A 20,858-nucleotide genomic window follows, 5' to 3' on the forward strand; every position below is an offset into this window, starting at 1 on the left:
TACGAGTCTGGGGGTCCTCAGACTGCCCGACTCGTGGTGGCTCAGTGGTAACAGATTCAGCCACTGCCGCACCTGCGGTCCAACTGTGCGATTACAACTCGGACCCACCAAGCATATTATGAGTTTCCTCTCAGCCAGGATTTTCATGATGGTTCAACCACCCTGAAAAACCTTGCAGAGTGAAAACAAAGGGGGCCCCCCTGTGTGAATGCACATAGCTTCCTGCACAACATGGACTTACGAGTCTATGCCGTGCAGGAACCTTGTGAGGCGTCCCCTTTGCGGTGCCTTTTTAAAAGGCACCGCAGGGGGATACACCATGCCACCTGCCCGCCAGACTACGAATAAGTCATAATCTGGAGCCAGGCAGGGCGAGCTTTGGTGAAGCGTTGGCACGGTGGTGTGCACCGCCGCCACACTGCTCCGCCAAAATCTCGTAATAGGGCCCTTAGTACCTACCTCAGCCAAACTCCAACACTTCAGAGGAAATTGGTACATCTGGGTATGTAGGCCAGATGTGACGTACTATGTCCACAATACGTATTGCAATAGAAACTGGCCCCCCCCACACCAAAAGTCTCCTAATGTGTCATTAGGGTAGAGGTCTCCCGGGGTCAAACACGCCTCCTCTGTCCAGGCAGTAGTGTCCACCACAGAGGTCAACAGGCGGAACGCCGGGAGGTCCCAGAATACAAACTCTCTTGCAAACGGAGCATGTTTCTGTAACAACTTCACTGCTCATTCCCACAATATGGTTGTATGTTTGATTAGCTATGGCACCACATCACTACCTCTCTCACCCCCGTGGAGCAATTGTGTCAACGTCCCTACCCGTGTGTCGTCTGCCTGTAAATCTTTTTCCCAATTGTCCCCATCTGACAACCAGTGTGCTATATGCTGTAATTGAAATGCTAGGTAGTCCATTTCCATATTACGCAGTGCTAAACCCCCATCCTCTAAAGGCAGCTGAAGAGTTACCCGGGTCACTCTGCTCCTGCCTCCCGCCCACACTAAAGTTGTTAATAAACTGTGGAGACATTTAGAAACTGTCCTTGGCAGCGTGTCTAAAGAGTGCTGTAGAGCATATAGGCAGCTAGCAAGAACACCATCTTTGCCACTGCCACTCGTCCCATAAGGGACAGGGGGATCGTGTTCCAGAATTGCACCGACCTAGTTAGGCCCTCTTTCACTCGATCAATATTATATTGTTGCCTCTTCTGAGTCGTGTGGGCAACCATAATTCCTAAATATCGGAACTGATCAGCTTTCCAGTGTAAGGGCACATCCGCTAATATGGCTGGGTCCTAAGATGCCAAGCGACCCAGAAGGAATATTGATGACTTATCCATGTTAATACCCATTCCTGATATGTCTCTATAAGCGTCAAAGTCTCCAGAAGTAACTGCAGTGATTCCCTTGGAGCCAACAGGTAGAAAAGTGTGTTGTCGGCATATAGAGAGATAAAGTGCTCTCCCCCTCCCCCACCTCTAGGATCTCCCACCTCCCCATGTCTTTCCTGAGCCAGAGGGCCAAACCCTCCAGCGCTATTGCAATCAACAGGGTGACAGTGGTCACCCCTGTCATGTGCCCCTCCTTACCTTCAGGGGGTCAGAACATAGCCCACCCAACCTGACCCTGGCCATGAGGTACCACCAATTCACGGTGTCAAACACCTTGGCAATATCAATAGAGACGAATGCTAGTTACTCTTACTATCCTCCACTTCAGGCATGACATGCATTAACTGCCTGATATTCATGATAGTGTTCCATCCCGGTATGAACCCACATTGGCCCTGGTGGACCAACCGTGCAACCTCCGGACCCAATCACAATGCTAGAACTTTACACAGGATCTTCATGTCTATATGTATCATTGTGATTGGATGGTATGAGGATGGATCAGATGCCACAGCCCCGGGCTTCAAGATCATTGTGATAGTACCTTCTCGCAATGAAATCAGGAGTACTTTCTTGTTTAGTGCTTCTCCATTTACCACAAGAAGGCGGGGGCCACCACTGCACTGTCAGCCTGATAAAGTTCGGCTGTGGAGTTATCATTTCCCGAGATCTTCCCCGCTGGGAGAGATTTTATAGCAGCCTGAATCTTCTATAATGTAAGTGCAGAGTCCAGCTCCTGCTTCGCCACCCCCCCAGGGCAGGACCTGAAGCTCTGCCCAATATTCCGTGAGTCGTGCATGGTCCGGGTCACCCAGGCTGGCATACACCTGCTCCAAGTGCCTGCAAAATACCTCCAAAATGTCACTCCGAGTGCGTACCTCACCCCCACAGAGATCCATAAGGTGTAGCAACGAGAAGTGGGGCAACTTGTGGCGGAGAGTCCAGGCCAAGAGTCTCCCTACCGATGAAGTAGTTGTCAGTACGGTTTCAAACTGTAATGTTCTACAGTAGTTCGGTTTCATTTTCATGACTTCGGTTCTCCCCCCTGAGCTTCTTCGGTCGTCGGTTTTCATATAACGTAACTATGTTATGGAATCGTCTGCCTGAGCATATTCACTCAGAATCGAATTACTTTAGTTTTAGGAAACAGCTGAAGAACTTCCTTTTTCCCTGAGCTGTGCCTGCTGGTTGAGGTGTCATGAGTTAAGCGCTTGGATGCCTATTGGTAGCCATGCGCTATATAAATGCATATTCATTCATTCATTCATTGGAATTGACATGCAACGGGTACATGCTCCGATAAATATTGTGTCAGATGTGCCCCTGCATGCACTCTTGCAGCGGTCTGTTTCGTTGTCAATATTCGATCCAGTCTGCTAACCGAACCATGTGTGCCTGAGTGACAGGTTTATTCTTAGCGCCCCAGGTGAGTTTCCCTCCACACCTCGTGGAACCCCAGTTGTGACATACCTTCGGCCAACCTGGCAGTCATCCTAGGTTTTGTACCCTGTTGGGGAGGGTGGCGATCCAATTCCCCATTCACCACACAATTAAAATCACCCACACAGAACGTTTCAATTCCTGTTGTCTGTGACATTACATCTGTCATAGAAGTGTAAAAAGGGTTGTCATTAGTGTTTGGACCATAAGAATTAAAGCGCACCACATCCTGACCATCCAGTGTACCCTGGACCAATATGTATCAACCCTCTACATCAGCCTTCATGTATGTCAATTGAAACAAAACCCCTCGAGCAATCCAGACAAGCACTCCCCTAGAGAAGGACGAATAAGTGGTATAATATGTCTGCCCCCTCCATTTTTTTTCAAAGCTTTTTGACTTCAACCTCAGTTAAATGGGTCTCCTGGAGACACACTATCCTGGTGCCATGTGTCAGACTACAGCAACTCTTATCTTGACTTGCGGTGAGACCTTGCAGAGACGATATGACCCAACTCCACTGCCCCGTACCTTTTACTCAAAACACTTAAGGCATACACAAGGAGAAGGTTGGGGTGCGGGGGAAGAAGGCCAAGAAACAAAAGGGATGCCTGTTATCGATGTGTAGGAGGTTACCTAAGGCAAAGAAGAACAATATCAGCAATTTGTAACAGTCGGAAAAATCCAGTCATAGCCTGCCCTCCCCATACGTGTGATAACTACCTGAAACAATAGGTCACGAGTGTAGAACAGTGATATGTGTTTCAACTGGTAAGGGAGGGGTCCTTGCTTCATGGAAAGGGCTTGTTGTTTTTGTACAGGTCTAGGAACAATCCAACAACGCTCAGTTAAGCATCACTGAAGGTCTCAGTGCAGCAGTGCTCCAGCACAGTGATACACAAGGAAATACACAGTCAAGCGCTCCAGCACAGTGACCCAAATGGTAATATACAGGCAAGCGCTATAGCGCAGTGACACACGAGCAAATACACAGGTAAGCGCTTCAGCGCGGTGATCCATTTGAAATACACAGGCAAGCGCTCCAGCACGGTGACACAAAGCAAATACGCAGGTAAGCGCTCCAGCACAGTGACCCAAATGGTAATATGCAGGCAAGCGATCCAGGGTGGTGATACACAAGCAAATATACAGGCAAGCGCTCCAGCGCGGTAATACACAAGCAAATACACAGGCAAGCGCTCCAGTGCGATGATACACAAGGAAAATGCACAGGTAAGCGCTCCAGCGTGGTGATCCAATAGAAATGTGCAGGCAAGTGCTCAAGCACGCTGACACAAAGCAAATACGTAGGCAAGTGCTCTAGCGCAGTGACCCAAAATGAAATATTACGGCAAGCACTCCAGCGCAGTGACACAAATGAATTATACAGGTAAGCTCTCCAGCGCACTAATACAAAGGAGATGTGCAAACAAGCGCTCCAGCGCAATGACCCAAAGAACAAGCATTTACAATGCAATGGTCTCGGCATTGTTAAAGTTAGAGCTATTGGCATTGCTCATGACATTATTTTTGTTTATGTTTTTGTTTTTAAAACATATAAAGAAACGGCATTGTTATTTACAATGTCAATAGATTAATCACTCTCAAATGCGAGACCTATTGCATTTGCACCCACACACAGAGCCACACACACAAAGCCACCCACACACACAGAGCCACTCACACACAAATAGAGCCACCAACAGAGCCACCTACACACACAGTTATTAAAAGGTGTTTATGATGGCGTGACAATCGTCTGCTCTAAATACACAACCACAACCGGTATAGCCATTCGCCACAAAGCACGGATAAACATTAGGGTTTTTATTATCTTTAATAAAGTTTTATTTTCTTACAGCCTCACAAGCACGCACAAGAAACGCACACAAACTTCAACAAACACACATTTCTGCATATGAGTGCACCTTAGTTGGCAGGAACCGTGCTCAACGCTTAAACGCATTTCTATATCCAAAATAATCCAAACACAATAGTTAACTACCACAACGCATGCGTGCATTTCGCAGCACACATAACGGCATAACACTGACACCACACACACACACACCGGTAAATGTGAACCAGTGATTGCAGGTGGCACTCACCGGCATTCATTTTTTAGGAGAAAACCTTATTTTTCCTCAGCATACCTTTATCCAAAGAAGAGAGAGAGAATTATACACAAATTTGCAATGCAATAGGTCTTGCATTTACGCGAGTTTGAGCTATTGACATTGCAAATGACAATGCCTTTTTAATTTTTGTTTTTGTTTTTAAAACATAAATAAAAGGCTTTGTCATTTACAATGCCAATAGCTTAAACTTGTGTAAATGCTTGTTTGTAGTAGCAACTGGTGACACTGGATATCCTCAGGAAAATAGACTGAACAGGTGTCTCACTTTACTTTTGTGTGCAAGTACATAGCCCACATACAATTTTCACATAGAAGTCCGTCCAGCATAATTCAATTAAGAAAATTACATTTATTTCACGAGGAAAAAAAATATACAATGCTGCCTACTTCTGACTGCCATCGAACAGCATCACATGTTACAAGGGACACTTGACATCAATGGGCATATTCAATCAACTTCCTTACTCCTTTCCTGCATTGTTTCTCTCTTTTTTTTGCCCTTCTTCAGTTGCCTCCATCCTTGCTTCTTCCCTTTCCAGCTCTCTCTCCTTCGGTCTTCCGTCCCATCTCTCTCCCTACTGCTTTTTTCTGTCCCTTCTCTCGGGACGCCCTTCTCTCTTCTGCCTCCAGTCGTTAACTAGTTAGGCGGTGGCCACAATCCCCTCCCTGCGGCTTCCACTCAAGCTGCCAGTCTTGCTTGATCGCCTTCAGGTGTTGTGTTGGTTGTGGAAGGGGCGGGTACTGATGCAAGGGACTCCCGGTGGGCTCTTTGGGGGGGGGGGGGGGGGAGGGGGGGCAATCTGGTATCTGCCCTCTCGGATTGAGCTGAGGAAATAAGCCATCTGTCAGGGAAGCAGAGGCCCCTGACTGCTGCCTCTGCCTACAAGCAGGGAGGTGGGTACTTCCTAGAAAACTCTCTAAAAGCAACCGTGGGCGAAGGAAAACCTGGACTGGATTCTGTGCCGGTTGTGACTTGGGGATGAGGTAACGGACTGGATTTTGTTCCACCGTAACCTCTTTGTAAGAGTTCACTGGCGAAAAATGCTACGTCACCCGTAATGAACTGTTGGTAAAAGTATTTTTAATAGCACAAACCTTGCCTTAGGGGGTTACAATGGACCAAGCCTAGTCACACGTTTTTTGCCCATGACACAAAGGAAATCAAATGATTTGCTTGACAGGCGCTGCGATCTCTTGCCCCTATGAAAACTATACCTGCGCCCCCAGTGCCATGTCATAATATCCGCAACCCCCCCGTGCTCGTGAGTCCCCCTGTCTTCACTCACTGTGCTGCTGCCGAGCTGTTGAAGTAGTCAACTGTATACTTGCCGGTCAGAGAAGGCCTGGGCAAAGCCGGCTTGGCACAGCACTGCCCACTCGCTCGGAAGTTACTTAGCAGTGCGAAAGCCGGCGGTGGCCAGGCCAAAAGAGTGTAGGGGCAGGGCGGGCTCGCAGGGTCCGGGGGGTGGGATGGAGCATGGGGGGACACTCTGGGGGATCAGAGGGCGAGAGATGAGCACCGGCCATGGTGTCACAGACTGCTAGGGGGCAGCACAGAGCACACCGACATGGCTACGGGAGAAGACCGACTCTTGGGACTCTAGACGAGACAAAAAAAAAATGACGCAGCAACATTTTCGGATTCGGGGCGTGTTTTTCTTTCTCTCCTCTTGCCATTGGCTGGAATGTTTACATTCCAGAGGAGAGAAAGAAAGTAAAAAACACGCCCCTGAATCCGAAAAAGACAGGGCTTGTTTGGAGAGACAAAGCTCTTCTCCAGTGGCTGACCAGCATTTAAGAGGCCAGCCAATGGAGAAGAGGAGAGAAGAGGGGCGGGTTCAAGCCCCACTTCTCAAAGTCATTAAATCTCGCGAGCGAGACTACGCAAGCACAGCCTTCGCTAGCCGAGACCTAAAAACGTGCAGACAAGTGCTCTAGCGCAAATGACCCAAAGGAAAATGTGCAGACAAGTGCTCCAGCGCAACTTCTATTCAATGTACTCTTTAGTGAAATGATATACCAAACAAAGGTTGTTCACGTAACCACTTCTCACGCGGTTCAGGGCTTAAGGAAGTTTCAGCACTTTTGCGCTGACACAGAAAACATTCCTGAAACCGTCTTCCACGCGGTTTTGGAACTTACAAGTAGTTTCAGTGCTTCAGCGCTGGCAATGGAACAGGTTTGCGTGTAACAAGAGGGAGAGAGAGGACTAGTTAGCTAGTCCGAGTCCCCGAGGGTTTATATGTGATTAAACAAAGAGGACTAGCTTAAGTTGACCAAAGTGTAACTGTACTCAAATTAGTTCTGTCACGGGCACCTTGTTGGTGTATTCATGAAGCCCTCACCCACCAACCTAGTTGGTGGCATGCTTCATCATCGGGCCCACCCAGTGACACCTAGTATGTCCCGGGTGTGCTACCACGCCTGATTACAGCGGAGCTGGTATATTGCTGAGAGTGCAGTGAGGTTGGGTGAGTTGTGATTTAAAACGGCTTGGTGGTGGTCCCAGTACCCGAGGGTAAATAAAAATGTAATAACTGGGCCGTCACCAGCGGTTAAAAGTAAGGCTGCAGGACGCGTGAGGGTGGCGAGTTACTGCTCCCTGCGTTCTTCAGATGGTCGACATGTTTCAGCCAGTGCCTTAGAGTGTTCTGGCTTTCCTCAGGACCGGCGGGGCAACAGGTACAAGGCAGGCACTGACCAGAAAGACTGGTCATCCCCTTACCGCTTCCCTCCAGGAAGCCTTGGCTAATAACCCAAAGCATATGCATGAGAAGGGAATCCCCCTCTCACATATAGAAAAACGCCTTAGTGAGTGTATCACATAGTCTGTACCACAACACTGTCTGTTTTATTTCACCACACCTTTTTTAAAAAAACGGTCCTGAGGAAAGCCAGAACACTCTAAGGCACTGGCTGAAACATGTCGACCATCTGAAGAACGCAGGGAGCGGTAACTCGCCACCCTCACGCGTCCTGTAGCCTTACTTTTAACCGCTGGTGACGGCCCAGTTATTAAATTTTAATTTACCCTCGGGTACTGGGACCACCACCAAGCCGTTTTAAATCACAACTCACCCAACCTCACTGCACTCTCAGCAATATACCAGCTCCGCTGTAATCAGGCGTGGTAGCACACCCGGGAAATACTAGGTGTCACTGGGTGGGCCCGATGATGAAGCATGCCACCAACTAGGTTGGTGGGTGAGGGCTTCATGAATACACCAACAAGGTGCCCGTGACAGAACTAATTTGAGTACTGTAACACTTTGGTCAACTTAAGCTAGTCCTCTTTGTTTAATCACAATGGAACAGGTTTCCCACACGGTATGTAAATCAGCGTTCCTGCAGCGGGCATGCGCGTCAAGATGCAGGCTGTACTCACGGGCGTACAAGAAAAATCTCCAAGAAGGCTGTTGCCAAACGTGGCTCCGGATTCCAAATTCTCGAGATGAAGCAGCATCTGGTCCCGCGGGCCAGATTTAAATATAGTGTACCCCGGAAGTGGAAACCAGGCCCATTCGCCTCGATGCGACGCGCAAGTAGAGGGCAGTGATGCCGATCACACTAGGGTCAGCAGTGTTTCTTTTCTCCTGCTTTTTGGGTTCAACTTTCACCCGTTTTGCCTTCCCCGTGTATTTTCATACAGCACAGTTTTAGGGTGGAGCGGCGGTATGTATCAGGTCCCAGAGCTAGAGTCATGACACTATGACGTTTGAGAAGTGGTAACACCCTATAGCATTTCTTAGAAGTGCCTAGCCCCCTTACATTCAGGGAAAGAAGTTTATAGCTAAGAGAAACTGTCATTGTGTTGTAAGCTTAGACATCTCGTCTGAGGTTAAGGGCCACATGCTAAGATGGCTACTGCCCTTGCGCAACAAACGTAGTACTTTTCTCATATGAAACTTGGAAAACCAACTTCCCATTCCCCATCCACCCATGCACAACCATAGCACCAACATGTGACTACAGGAGCCCACCTACAGTTGTGTCAGGACAAACCCAACACCCCAGTATGTCCAACGGGGACATACTAAATAGAATAAAAACCAGCCCCCCAAGCCAGGTATCCCCCCTAAATTCCTGTATTGAATACTTTCAACAAGTCAGACCCTTGTTGAGTGCCATGAATCCACCCAGCTCTAGCATACCTCAGTAATAAGTGTACCATGTGGCGTCAACATATACATTAGTGTACCGAGAATTAGTTGGACCAAATATTTGTATGACCCACCACTACCCACCCTATTAAACTAAACAAATCAGTCAATAAAAATACCTCATAGGAGCCGATTCCGATCTCGCTCAGAAGGGCTCCGAACAGGATCCGGCCGGAAAAAGCACGAGCCGTATGAGTGTTTTCCGACTGACTCGTACAGCTGTACGAGCGAGCAAGTACGATGCGAGAAACGTGAAATCGACGACCGAATCATCTCCGGGTCGGAACCGCTCCGTACGTCTCGTCTGTAAGCAAACCGTGCCATGCAATGGAGGCGATTTCGGACCGAGCCAGTACGATTCGGACAGCTGGATCGAGTCGGAGCCTCCGACACGTAAATGCTCCGGGAAGCGGACTTCGGGGGTCCGTGCCAGACCCCCTTCACCCGTAGCCTTATGAGTCAATCACAGGGGGGGGACGAAAGGGTCCCCCCTACACATGCATGTATGGTGCGGGTGGCACAGATGCGTCCCCACTACAGGGGGCGCGCTTGTGCGCAACGTACCTTTTTCATCAATGGAAGCCTATGTATGTGTCGTACAACAGGCTCTCATTGCTCCGAGCGACCCGTGTCCGTCAGCGCTTGTTCGCATCGTACTCTGGCGCTCGGAGCCCCAGAGCACGAGTCGGTTGGAAAGCCCTCCGGATCCCAGTCGGACAGAGCCTTCTCCCAGCGAGATCGGAACGGAATGTTAACCTATTCAGATCCCCTCAACCCCCTCCATCCCCATCAATAGCCGTGTCCGGAATTATCTCAGATGTGTGGCTCGGCTCCCTCGAAGCAGCATCCACAGAAGATGACAGTGCTTATGACAGTCCACCCCTCTCAGGGGATGCAAGTAGTATCAAGTGCATTGCCCCATCCCCCCCATATGAAGTCTATCTGAGCCCAATGGGAACCGGTTTAGACTATAAGTACCAGTGCGGGGCCCTACAGGCACGTTCTCCATTTTTGTCATCGACTGGGATCACCACCGAGGTAATAGCAGCATCTCGAACCTCGAGCCATTTCCAAACATCTTCAAGTCTATCGAAGAATTGGACTTTATTATTGTGCAGGACTTTCAACTTAGCTGGATAAAATAACATATCTCAAGCCCATTGCGCTTGGTTTCTGTTTGGCAGCCCTGAAGGACTTGTGCTGATCTTGAACCAGTTTTGTGAAATCTGGAAAGATAGTTATTGTGCAATTCTCGAATTGGGGGACCTCCTGTTCATGAGTCGCTCTCAAAATGCAGTCTCTGGCCTGATAATTAAGGACCTTAGCTATGATGGCCCGGGGGAGGGTTCCAGGTTGCAGTGGCGGGACCAAGGCCTTGTGGGCCGGTTCAATTATAAAGATGTCAGAAAGGACCCTCTGCTTTAATGATTTTCTAATCCAGTTTTTCAAGAAACGTTCAGTGGACGTTCCCTCTGCTTTTTCCGGAAACCCTAGCCCCCGAACGTTACTGCGTTGGGAGCGACACTCTGTGTCCTCCGCTCTCCAGTCCAGTTCCGCTACCATGTTAGTCATTGTGGCCATCTGACGCTTCAAGGTTGCTACCTCACACAGCAGAGTTTCTTTATTGAATTCAGTGTTGGTAACCTTATCGGAGACTTTTCGTAGGTCAGCTCTCAGCAAATTGACTTCAATCAATAGGGCTTATAGGAGGTCCACAAGGAGGTCCGCCCGGTGTTGAGACAAAGTATGGAGTTGGAAATATCGACTTGCAAAAATATATAGTAAAAAATATCATGACATGGAAATATCGTCAGCAAGAATACGGTTGTCAAGAATATCGATTCACTGTTATGAATTTTGGTAAATATTTTAAATGTATATGATGAGTTTTTTTGCATAATTATTTAGTAGTTATTAAATTAAAGTAATTTTTGATATTTTTTTGTACCATAGTGGGTGTTTAGGGGCACAGGGTGGGAAGTAATTTAAATTATAATAAATGAGTGATTAATTTGTCTATAATATAATATTATTTTTTAATTACTAATTAATTACGCTAATAGTGTAATTATTTTTTCTTTATTTAAATTTTATTTACGGGTTGTGGGGCTTATAGTGGTACTGGATGTAAAGTAACTTAATTTTAGTCATTTAATAATCAATTGTTATTTAATAATAAATATTTAATTGATAACTAATTATGTTAATAGTGTTAAACATGTTTTTTTTAATATAGAATATATGGGCAGGTTGTGGGGTTTATAGGGGTACAGGGTAAGAAGTAATCACATTTTTATTAATTAATACATAATTGTTAATTAATATTAATAGATTCATTGCAATTATTAATGTTAATTATGTAAAAACACACTATTTTAGGTGTGGGTTATGGGGTTTATAGGGGTACAGGGTAGGAAGTGAATTAATTTTAAGTAATTATTATTACTATTTTTATTTAATAATTATTATTGAATTCATAATAAATTATGTTAATTGTGTAATAATTTGTTTTAACTTAAATCTTAGTTGTGGGTTTGGGTTTTGTTGGGGTATATGGTGGGAAGTAAATTAAATTTTAATTAGGTTAGAATAAATGTTTTAATTAATAATAATTATTCAAATTGAAATGTATTATGTTAATTGAGTAAATCATTTTCTAATACATTTTAGGAGTGTGTTGTATATTTTGTGGTAGTATATTGTGGAAAATACATTAAATGTAATCAAATAATAATTAATTTGTATTTATTGATAATTCGTTTGATAAATATTTATGTTCATTTTGTAAATAATTAGCTTTTTAGAGTCAAGTTAAAGGTGTTGCTTGTACGTTTTGTAGGGGTATATGGTGGGTGGTAACTAAAATAAAAATTATTGAATAAATAATTGTTTTGTTAATGAATAATTTATAAATAAAAATATTTTTATATGAAATGTTTTTGGGGATTTAAAAATTGTAATAATGTTTGTAATTATGTATGGTATGTATTTACCATTATAATATATATTTATTTCAAATAATGTTTTATATGAAATATATTTGTGTCTTTTTTAATATTTTAATATTTTAATTTTGTTTTTTTAAATTCTTTTATTGTTTTTCAGAGAATTGGTTTGTTTCTAATGTAGTACTGACTGCAGTGGGAATATAAAATGTTTTCCTTCCACAATCCAACACTTTACCTACTGTTGCACTGACTGGAGAGCGAAATAGTACATTTTGCCCCACCGCAATCCAACACTTTCCCTTTTGTTGCACTGACTGGAGGGGGGGATATTCAATTTTACCCCTCTGCAATCCAACACTTTCCCTACTTTTGCACTCATTGGAGTGGGAATAGTGAATTGTACCCCTCCACAATCCAACACTTTCCCTACTGTTGCACTTATAGGAGAGTGAATAGTACATTTTATCTCTTTGTAATCTAAAAGTTTGCCTAGTGTTGTATTAATTGTAGTGCTCGGCAATACAATATTTTATCTAATTTTGCATTTATTATAGTGAGAGTAGTACATTTTACCTTTGTGTGATGTAACAATTTTATTGCTGTTATGTTGTGAGGTCGGAGTAGTAAATTATATATATTTTTAGTACAGGAATTTGTCTATTTTTGTAAAAATTGTTGTAGGAATTGTATATGTATTCATTGTAATATTTAATATGTTAATTTGTATTGTTTTAATTAATATCATATTTTTGTGTTTTTAAAATAATAATATTTATAATTAATGTTTTTATTTGTAAAATATTTTTTATTAAATTATAAAAGATTTTGTTGTTTGTTTTTTCATTTTAATTAAAGTGGTTTGCTTAAATATTTTGGTGCTCATTAGTATGCAACCGAACACTGTTCGGTCGAATTCCTATATTTCACTATGGGAGCATGCATTAGGGCCGTAAACTGGCCGTAATGCATGAACCCATAGTGAAATGGGAGGTGCAGTTCATCCCTGCCCCCCCTGGCAGGCACCTCAAGGTGCTTGCCACAAGGTGCAGGCATCAACAGGGGGCACGACCTCCAAACAGAGGCCGTGCACCAAATGGGGCCCTGATGGTGGCCCCCCTAACACGCTTTCCGACATGGCTCCCATGTCAGACAGACCATCATGGAAACCATGTCGGAAACCGTGATCGTAATCTCAAGGGCGGAAAGAGCCACCCTTGAGATTACTAGCCAGCTTCCGACTGGCGGAGGAGCTCTTTGAGTCCGTCGGAAGCCAGCCGGAATGACCGTCCAGCTTCCTTTCCGACTGCCTCCATCATAATGAGGCGGTCGGAAAGGAAACGGACTGGCCCATTACGATACAGCCCTAAAGGCTCCGACCGATGAGCCATATAGTAATCGGCCCCTTAATGTTATATATATATATTTATATACACATATATTATATTATATTATTTAATATTTTGTAAATTAGAACATAATATAAAATTATTAGTTTTATAATATTTTTCACTAGATATATGGTGACCAATTCACCGAGAGAGGTCGAAACATCTTTTTGTTGCCATCTACGATTAAATTGACTTACGTGAGCAAACTGGAGTGGCTCGTCTTTCCTCGCTGAAGCATATATATTGAAAAAAAACAAAAGAGTTGCCCCTCGATGAGATCGCACTCGCAGGAGATTAGATGCTACAGAAACAGAGTGCAACACTCGTGGACAAACCCCTCAATTGAAATCCTCCTGTCGACACGTTTCGGGCATCACGCCCTTATTCCTAGGCAATTGGTGCAAATGACAGCAGACGGGGACTCCCAGTACATCCCCTCAATTTAATATATATATATGTATGTGTGTCTAACTTTTCAGAGTAAGTTTATTTGTTATATTTGAGACAATATACATTAGGGGCCCTGATATAAAGTCAGTCGCAAAGCCTCTGAACACAATTTGGAGACTTTCTGATCGACATCCCTGGTTCTGCCTAATTACAATGTGGGCGGTCAGAAGTCAAACCGGCCGGTCAATCTGGCTGGCTTCTAACAAGCACAAGGAGCCCGTTGGTTAGTAAGAACCGCAACGTAATCCCTTTAGGATACAGTTTCCGCCATCGGGATTACAATTTCGGTTTCACACAGCCTTTCCAGGCCGGCCTTTCCGACATTATAAGGCTGTCTTAAAGTGACTTTGGGGGCCCCTAGCAGGGCCCCCTTGCCTCTGCAGCCCACGGTTGTGGGCATGGGGGGCACCTATGGTACAGGGATTTACACAAACTCCAATTTCTCTATGGGAGCGTGTGCTGCGGCTAGTTTTTGATCGCAGCACAAGCTCCCATGGGGAAATGGGAGTGTGCGACCGCATCATGTGCGGTCACATCATAATAATGTGGTCGGGACCGCCAAACGGAGGTCGGTTGGTCCCTATTCCACGGCAATGTTGGTCAGAGGCAACTCAGACCGACATCGTAATCAGGCCCTTGATATATTTAATTTTTGATAAATTAATGTTAATATTTAATATATTTTCTTTTGTATTTTTTGAGATATATATTTTAAAATCGATATTTATTACAATGATATTATTGAAACTGATTTTTTTTCTCAATATTTTTGTACTTATTTTTTTTTTAGTTTAGGCTGTCAATATTTCTGTAGTAGATATTAATGTCTCGATAATTTTGTAGGTCGATATTTTGTCAGTGAACCGTGTAGGCTATCGAAGGGTGGTATATCACCTCCACGATGGCACCCGCATCTCACAATGTGCACTCCTGAGTGGACTCCCAGAGACATCAAAATGCATGAGGGCCACCGCCACCTGCACACGACCATACAGTAGTGTCTCTCCTTTTATGGGACACCCTAAAGGTGTAGAACACAGGGCAGGAGTAAGAGCAAGCCAGAGGGCAGCTGTACTGCTGATTCTTGGAGCACCCACCTGCACAGTTTGAGTCACACAGCCTCCAGGTCTCAAAGAGGAATACCAGCTCTACAAAGCCAGCACCACCATCCCCAAAGCACAACCCAATGGGGATCAGCAGAACCTCTGGGCCCCCAGGCGACGGCAGACAGTGAGGGTCAAGAGAGGCAGAGAGCCCAGCACATTGCAGGTAATAGCATTTCAATACCCTGCTCTGCAATCCTTTTTGGAAATTAACAAGCACTGTTCAGCCCTGAGCTACAGTCACTTGCATCAGCCCCCAGTTCACAGCAGTGAAGGAACCCTCCATCTGCATATTCGCTGCTTCCACATGGGGCCCTCTGTAGGCATGACCAGCACTCTACCTGCATAACAGGTCGGGGCTACTCACTATGGTCTCCCAGGGGAGCAATCATGAAGTCCATCACCAGAGGAGCCCCAGCGCTGCAGCCGGTTGGGGAAGGGGGCCAAATCGACACCCACCACATGGCCCCCAATCCGGCGGAGCTCCTTCAGTGTCTGTTACTCTTACTATCAACCCAGGGACCAGAGGAGCCTCCAGAGCATCCCGAGGTCAGGCTCACTCACAGGTCTCAGGGCAGAAGCTGTTGCAGTGCAGTTCCTCATCTCACGCCGGCATACCCTCTAGCACGATGCACAGTCACCAGCATTTCCAGCCAGTGCCCGGCAGTCTCAAGGGGCCAGCTCTCCTCGCTCCAGGGTCAGTCACAGCACAGTGCACTGTGGCTGCCAGCTACATCAGGTCCCCAATGCCAGGCACTACTTCGGCCTCCTACGATAGAGCAGCAGTGAAGGGGCTGGTATCACTCCTCCCCAAGGCTGGAAAAGCTCACCATCCAGTCATGCCACAGGGTCCCCGGCCCGTGCCACAGCTCCGGGGGGTGGGGGATGACAGCCCCAAATCAGTATCCCCCAGTGTCGTACGTGAGGTTAACGTACTAGTGTTGGAGAGAAGCACGTAGTCTTTCCTCCCTGTTTGCCCAGCCTCCTGACGTCATGGCCAATCGGACATCGTGGTTGGCCGTGACGTCAGGGGGCGGCGGATCGGGAGAAGAGCGCGACAATCTTGACGGGCGGTTGTCTCCCCGCCTGCTCCTTGTGGGCCTTTGTATTGAGCACAACATAAATAAAGTTTGTTCCAGCAAGCAACTACGTTTCGCGCCCCTCTTTCCTACCACTACACCCAGCTCTTCCAAATTCAGTTGAATTCCGGGGTGAGCTGGATCCACGGTCGTCAATCAGTACAGGTGCTTCCTACTCGGTGCAACTAAAACTGCCGAGAGTCACAGGCCCAGCAAGACCGCAGTCAGGAAATATCCCGGTTTCGCCCTGTTGTTGCAGAAACTGGGGCCGGGCTAGGCTCAATATGTGTCTGATGCAGCTATTTCTGCTTGGATTGCTCCACTTCAGGCAGGATTTTGCAGGGTGTAGGGGAGAAAGGCTCCCGGCTGGGTGACAGCTCGGGAGCTCATCTCCTGTCGGCCATGCTGTCAGGCCAAGCCCCCAATCATTACCATACTCTGAGAAAAATGTCAAAAGCTTAGGATTAATAATGGGTGTTCATAACACTTAAGACCCTATTATGAGTCTGGCGGTCCGAGGTCCCCCAGGCTCTTGGTGGCACGACGGTAGCAGATCCAGCCACCGCTGCACCGACGGTCGGACTGCCCGATTATGACCTGGGCAGTCACACCGCCCTGGGACCGCTGGCTCCGCCAGGGAACTGCCGTTCCCTGGCATTGGAGCACCCATCAGAGGCTGCAATATGCTTGCTGGGACCACCACTTGGTGGAACACTTTCTTTCTTTACAGCAACAACGTAAAATGTCAAAAGGTGCTGAAGTGTCTGCATAATCTGTATAAATAGCAAGATTCATACTAGCCCTCAGGACCGCGTCTTGATGGATGTCCCGGCTCCTGTCCCAGTGTCTGAGGCTGCCACATAGCTCCTCACCTGGTCGTTTTCTCTGCCTCTCTCTCTCTGTCTCTCTCTCTGTCTCTCTCTCGCTCCGTCTCTCTCTCTGTCTCCTCCACAGGCTGGTCACAGACTTGGTTTCTGCCCTTTTTTGACTGTGCCTTTGTTTAGTGCCTCTTTAATTCTGTTTTTTTGTCTCTTGTTGCTGCATTTCCCCCCAGTTTTTGTGTGCTCTTGTACTGTGTCTTCTTTGTGCCTGTTTCCTCCCATTTTATTACCAATGTGGCATTTCGTGTGCCCTCTTGTGCACTTCTCCTGTGCCTCTTTCCTCCTGCTTTTTGTTCCAGTGCCCTCACGTGTTTTTGGTACCCTCTTGGTATGTGCCTCCCTCGTGCCTCTTTCCTCCCGCTTTTTTGTGCCAGTTGCCCATTTGTTTGCCCTCTTGTCTGTGTTGCCTTTGCACCTCTTTCCTTCCATTTCTGTGCCGGTTCGTAGTGCTTTATTGCCCATTTTAATACCATCTTGTTTTGTGCCTCCTTGATTAGCTCTGTGGATCCTTTGTTTGTGGCATAACTGGCATTAGTTTTTCCTGCCTTCCTCTCCTTCAACGCTACTTACCTTTTCCCACTCTCCCTCTTCCCACCTCTGTAAAGCACTTCCCACCTCCCCCTGCGTGCCTCCCCTCTCCCAGGACCTACTTAATAGCTGCCTCAGCATGGACCCAAAGCGGTTCTGCCTTTCACGAGCCAAAGGCACACCAAAGGCAAGCTAATCTGCTCCATCTGTGCTTGAACTGTCCCTGTCCCTGCTCTTATCCTCTGCTATCCCACTGCGACTCTCCTTGCCCTCAACCCTGCTCACTGCACTACTGCCGCACTACACCATACAGCATGGAGGGAGTTTTCTCCTGCTCTTCATGCAAGTTCTCATGAACTCTGCCACACCTCCATCACCCCATTCTTGTGCTGACAGCACTCAACGCTCATCAGCCAACTCTCAAACAGCTCCCAGCACTTTAATGCATGGTCCTCAAGGCCTGCTCACTCAATAGACACGCCACTGAAGTCTGGAACCTGTTGCACAACCACACACCAGAACTCCTGTTCCTTACAGATTCAAGCAAGCCTGGCTGAAGACGGCTGAAATGCCAGAAACCGGTCCTAGGAAGCTTGTTTCCGGTCCAGGGAAGGCATGGCTTGGCAGTTCGGGCTGGACTGTTCCCATGAGGCACAGGGTCAGACTGATTTGCATATGGCCATGTCTGAACTGGGGTGGCAGAGTGGGCTAAAGAATGGTGATGGATTAAACCCAGATCTGTTGACTGGGTGTGAGTGTTTGATTGGTTCTGATGCTCCGTCCATCACCACCCCCTTTTGTACCGCTTTGTTCGCCATAAGTTGGCAGGGTATGCTCAGACGTGAGTCCCTTGCTCACTTTGCCACTGGATTCAAGCAAGCCTGGCTGAAGACGGCTGAAATGCCAGAAACCGGTCCTAGGAAGCTTGTTTCCGGTCCAGGGAAGGCATGGCTTGGCAGTTCGGGCTGGACTGTTCCCATGAGGCACAGGGTCAGACTGATTTGCATATGGCCATGTCTGAACTGGGGTGGCAGAGTGGGCTAAAGAACGGTGATGGATTAAACCCAGATCTGTTGACTGGGTGTGAGTGTTTGATTGGTTCTGATGCTCCGTCCATCACCACCCCCTTTTGTACCGCTTTGTTCGCCATAAGTTGGCAGGGTATGCTCAGACGTGAGTCCCTTGCTCACTTTGCCACTGGATTCAAGCAAGCCTGGCTGAAGACGGCTGAAATGCCAGAAACCGGTCCTAGGAAGCTGGTTTCCGGTCCAGGGAAGGCATGGCTTGGCAGTTCGGGCTGGACTGTTCCCATGAGGCACAGGGTCAGACTGATTTGCATATGGCCATGTCTGAACTGGGGTGGCAGAGTGGGCTAAAGAACGGTGATGGATTAAACCCAGATCTGTTGACTGGGTGTGAGTGTTTGATTGGTTCTGATGCTCCGTCCATCACCACCCCCTTTTGTACCGCTTTGTTCGCCATAAGTTGGCAGGGTATGCTCAGACGTGAGTCCCTTGCTCACTTTGCCACTGGATTCAAGCAAGCCTGGCTGAAGACGGCTGAAATGCCAGAAACCGGTCCTAGGAAGCTGGTTTCCGGTCCAGGGAAGGCATGGCTTGGCAGTTCGAGCTGGACTGTTCCCATGAGGCACAGGGTCAGACTGATTTGCATATGGCCATGTCTGAACTGGGGTGGCAGAGTGGGCTAAAGAACGGTGATGGATTAAACCCAGATCTGTTGACTGGGTGTGAGTGTTTGATTAGTTCTGATGCTCCGTCCATCACCACCCCCTTTTGTATGGCTACAAGATTGCAGCACATGCCTGGAGGCAGAGTCGCCGTCATATTCAAGGACATCATCAACTACACCGACTACATAGAACACATATATTTAACTACACATCACAGCAAACTACAGCATGCATGTAACCCTGGTTTACTGACCAACAGGACCACACACCAATTTCACCAGCAAGATCATGGACTTTATTGCACCACTCATCATTGACTCAAGTATCTTTATTCTCCTTGGAGACTTGAACTTCTACCTGGAAGAGCTCACTGACCTAAACTGGATTGCCCTTCTAGAAAACCTTGGAAACCTCAGCCTCATCCAGCACGTCACCAGACCGACTCAAGCCGCTAGCCACCTTTTGGATCCAATTTCACCTTCTTCAGTGATCTCACAGTCAACAAACCATCCCCCATCACCTTGTCAGACCACACCACATCAGTTTGAGCATACCCATACCCATTCCGCAACAACACAGATATACCACCACCATCAACCTGCCTGTTGCAGCTAGAAAACACTCCAGAGGAGGATTGGACTTCCACTCTCTCACTGGACCAGCCTGAGCATATAGTTAGCCTGATGGAAGCAATCAGGAACTTTAACAGCTGGATCATCAGTTGCCATGGACATGATGTCGTTGACAAAGATCTACAAATCCGCAGTAAGATGCTACCACCATCAGATCATCTGAACATCAAGTACACAGCTCTCATAGATTGCATGGATGCCCGCACTAACAGCAACAAGGACATTTTCCATCGTAAAATAATTTACCTCACCTGCAGCCACCTCCACCCTGCAATAAACTCTTGGAATTCTTCAGTGACAAAAAAACCTCCATACACTGCAACCTCAACCCACAGCCACACCCGGTCTCCCTCTTAACTCAACTTCGCATCGCACCTGAAGAATGGTCCCTGACCACGTGGCCAACTAGAACTCTGCCCCCAACATGCCTTCACCAAGGGACTCACACCTATTAGCAAATCTCTTACACCCATTCTCAATGTTATCATCAACACAGCCACTGTCCTGGACACCTGAAAATGAGCCACAATCACACCCCTGATCAAGAAACCCACAGTGGCCCCAGCCACTCTGGCCAACTACAGACCGATCTCCCTCCTACCTTACCCAGTCAAAGTGCTAGAGAGGATCGCCTCACCCACCTCCTCCCCATGTACCAGCTCCTCGACATCACACAGTCCAGATTCAGTAGCAACCACAATACAGAAACAGCACTCCTTGCCACTTTCTTTTTATCTTTTTTTTATTTTTTCTTATTCTTTTTATTGATGAACACATAACACATACTATCATTGCACAATTACAATAGTTAAGGTGTATGCACACCCCTTTACATTTGATCAGTAGCCATTGCTCAGTAAAGGTTGCACAAAGACCCACTGCACCAAGTTCACTCACTTTGTATAAAATCCTGGTCATGCTTCATCCTTGGGACCTTGCAGATTCCCCCCCTGAAAGTGTTCCATCTTTCCCACACCTGAGACCATTTTTTGGGACAGCTCCTAGATTCATAAACTGTTT

At 46.8% G+C, this 20,858-nt stretch overlaps 1 long non-coding RNA gene across 1 annotated transcript in view; it reads right to left on the reverse strand.

Moving 5' to 3' along the window:
- LOC146855986 (uncharacterized) overlaps positions 1-20,858 on the reverse strand; it is a 178,294-nt gene that overhangs the window by 78,381 nt on the left and 79,055 nt on the right. The window lies entirely within an intron of this gene.

Source organism: Triturus cristatus, chromosome 4_1 (assembly GCF_964204655.1).
Source record: "Triturus cristatus chromosome 4_1, aTriCri1.1, whole genome shotgun sequence".
NCBI classification, from domain to species: domain Eukaryota; kingdom Metazoa; phylum Chordata; class Amphibia; order Caudata; family Salamandridae; genus Triturus; species Triturus cristatus.